Genomic DNA, 3,288 nt, shown 5'->3' with positions numbered 1-3,288 from the left:
TGTGTGTGTGTGTGTGTGTGTGTGTGTGTGTGTGTGTGTGTGTGTGTTCCATAGGAATACATAATTATTAAAGGGTTATGGTGAAGAAAGCATTTTATGATCTGCAGGAGGATTTAGGATTCGTCCGTTACGAGATAATGGACTGCATATTTATTGCCTGAATATGTGATGACATATTTACAGTTTGATCTACAACTTGGCTGAACATTGTAAAGGTCTGGGCTACTATGTATGTGGGAGATAAGAGATGAAGCATTGTTTCAGACTTGATGTCACAGTCACTTTCAGGTCAGATATTATGTTTAGGGTGAGATAGGTGTGAGGGAAGGAAGAGAGTTCAGATAAGGGTGAGCAGCTAGTCGAGGAATGGAGTGAGTGACAGTCATTTATCTCTCCTTATCCAATCAATCCCTCTTCTTTTTTTCTTTGCTAATGACAGTTCTTGCCTTGACCTGAAATGTCCGAGAGAGTTAAAGAGACAGAGTGTGCTCTCAAAGATGTGTCATGTGCCTTCCTTTACAGTGTTGCTCTATTCCTTGCATGCTGCTTCTACACGTGCATGTGCGTTTAATCACCTCTGTGCAGCAACGTGGAAGTCAGTTTCTGACTACCAGTTTCTGGTAACGAGTCCAATTCCATCGAAGCATCCAAATCTCAGTGCTGCCGGTGTGCGGGACTCTGAGAGTTTCCCCTGGCCGAGCAGGGCGGGCTCTCGATGTTTTCTTTTTTTCCAGAAAAACATTCGAATCCAAACGCACATAAACATATCCCCATAATAATTACTGCCAGCCGCTACCGCTGAGCCAAGATTGTGTTTCAAGTAAACATTGATTTGACGTTTAAGTGTGTAAACGGGGGACACTGCTGACGGATGGTGAGTTTGAAAAAAAAGAAATGAACAGCTTGCAGACATCAATAATTTATGTGTTGTGCTTGAACCTTTCAACCGATGAAGAATCAGTCCCTTGACCTCACGCCCTGTCAGGTGGAGACGCACCAGATATAGTCATCCCGTACATTTTCGTATTCACGTCTTCTGCTTATGACGTTTATGAACTTTGATTTCTATTTCCCCGTCATATTTTTAGAACACATGCGTGAGTAAATCTGAGTTGCCCTTTTGGCATACAACACTATTGCAGGCTAAGGGAAATTGTTTGGAAAGTCCTGCCGCTCTAAATTCAGTGCAGATGCAGGGTGGGTTGGAAAACGGCTGTGGGTATCCCATTATACTACAAACAAAACTGTATAGCCAGTTTTAATATTTGCAATAAAAATACATTCCATTCTCCAATTAGAGCCTTTAAACACACGTGGCGTGAATGACTCCTATATTAAAATAAGTTTGATTCCTACATGCTGGTGTTTTCCAGCGTTTAACACCCACTTGTGGAAATATCGACAAAAGAGAAATGATTATTAAAGCCATGCGCACAGTGTGTATTCGGCGTGCAACCAGTAATGAGGGTTGAGCTGTAGTACCCGCCTTCTATCACAGTCTTGAGTCCAGATTGCTACAGTAGGGGCCCAGCTGCAAAACATGCCTTCTAGTGTAACTGACTCAGCACTGTCTGGATTAGTAACTTTTTTTAAAGTTTATTTAGAAGCTTAAGAAGTAGGAAGATTTTCTCCACACATAAAGAAACACTTGCACGTGCAGCAGTTTATCACAAACATTTAAAAACCGACACACCTGGAGAGACGTGGTTTTCACTGGGCAAGAAGGGGATGAAAACATTGTTGTATGAAAATATCTAAAGTAGAGTGGAGTAAAAAGTACAATATTTAAACAATAAAGTGGAAGTTGAAATTAGCATAAAATGAATATACTAATACAAGTACCTAAAAATTATACTCAAAAAAAATGTACATGTTACCATTGCATTGCACAACCCTCCTGGGCAAGTCAACATAAAGTAATTACAAGCTGTATTTTCATAATAGTTCAGCCAATATCCAGTTAAAAAAAGAAGCTTTTTCCGCTTGCTGTTTCAAACACTTGATGCCTTTATTAGTTAGCCGGCACTAGGGAGATGACAGGAAGTGAGTGGAGAGAGATGGAGAAAGATGTCCCACAGTTCATGGCTCGTGCCTTAACCTCCAGGCCACGAGAATGCCCCACATGGCTTGGCGTCCGGTAGCTCCTAGCTGTCTCCTGTCTATTCCCTTTGTATACTTCCCATGCTCCCATGAGAAAAATTTAAAAGAAGTAACACACATGATCTAAATGCACCATAAACAGAGAATGGAGCCCCTATACAGAGTTTAGTTTTCCTCCATACAACACCAACAGGCTTGAACTCCAGATGTAATCAGCATCTGGTCACACAGTCCCATTTAATGGCCATTACCTCTGAGTACCACACGGCCAAGGCAGCATGAAGCAGGCTTTGTGGTCTTCCCTCCAGAGACGTGGTGGTATGGGAGAGGAAATGGAGACTGGAGCCCAGAGATTTGATAAGAACCTCTTGGCTGGCATAATTCAAGCCTTCCAGAATGGAGGCGTTGATCTGAGTCTGGGACCATGTAAACGTCATGATGATTTCAGAGTTAAGTTATACCCAGTGCTTTCCGTCCAAGCATGGTCTCCTCAGTTTATGTTTGATTTTCTCTCTAGCAGTTCTAGCATTGTGGCGATTTGATGCTTCAAAATTGGTTATTTCAGTATCTGATGAATAGCATAGATCCTCTACGCACACCCCCCCAAAACCTTTTCCTTTTAAAAGATTCCAGCTCAGAGCAGTTGTGTGTTAAAGTTCAACAGGAAGTGGAAAGTATATTAAACAGTGTGAGGGTGAGAGAGCAGAGAGCGAGGCTGGTTCTCAGAGGAAACAACTGGCTAATTATTCAACACAACTTTATCCAACACTGTTTTGTTGACTTCTTAAATGGTCCAAAAAAGCCTTTATTTACATGCGATTATTCGTCTTTGTGCGGTAGTACTTTATTGTAGTTAAATGATAACATTCCACAGGCAGGTCAGAGGTCAAGGTTGGCTACAGGCCAGCATCCTCCTCTGGTTAAATTATGTTTTCTTTACCCCCACGTACAGAATAAAAAGAAGCACATCCATTCAGTCTAGTTGTGCAACTTGAGTCTCGTTCAAAATGTTTCTGACTGACAACTCCAAATTAGTGATAAACAAGATCTACGTGAGGTTAGCTTGGCTCTGTAGGTGTGTAGCAGCCACACTCGAACAAACAAGCAAACAAACAGCCCAGCTTCCACATTCTGACAGCAGGTGGTGAAATGCTTTTGGAAATCATTTCCGTAATGTGTGTCAGTGTG

The 3,288-nt window shown here is 41.8% G+C and overlaps 1 protein-coding gene across 3 annotated transcripts in view; it reads left to right on the top strand.

Annotated features, from left to right (window-relative positions):
• palm2akap2 (PALM2 and AKAP2 fusion) overlaps nt 1-3,288 on the top strand; it is a 72,271-nt gene that overhangs the window by 18,973 nt on the left and 50,010 nt on the right. The gene's annotated exons all lie outside the window — the stretch shown is intronic.

The sequence above is a fragment of the Anarrhichthys ocellatus genome, unplaced genomic scaffold (genome assembly GCF_004355925.1).
Source record: "Anarrhichthys ocellatus isolate YVR2014 unplaced genomic scaffold, GSC_Weel_1.0 scaffold16, whole genome shotgun sequence".
Classification (NCBI taxonomy): Eukaryota; Metazoa; Chordata; class Actinopteri; order Perciformes; family Anarhichadidae; genus Anarrhichthys; species Anarrhichthys ocellatus.
This window is presented reverse-complemented; position numbering and strand designations above follow the sequence as displayed.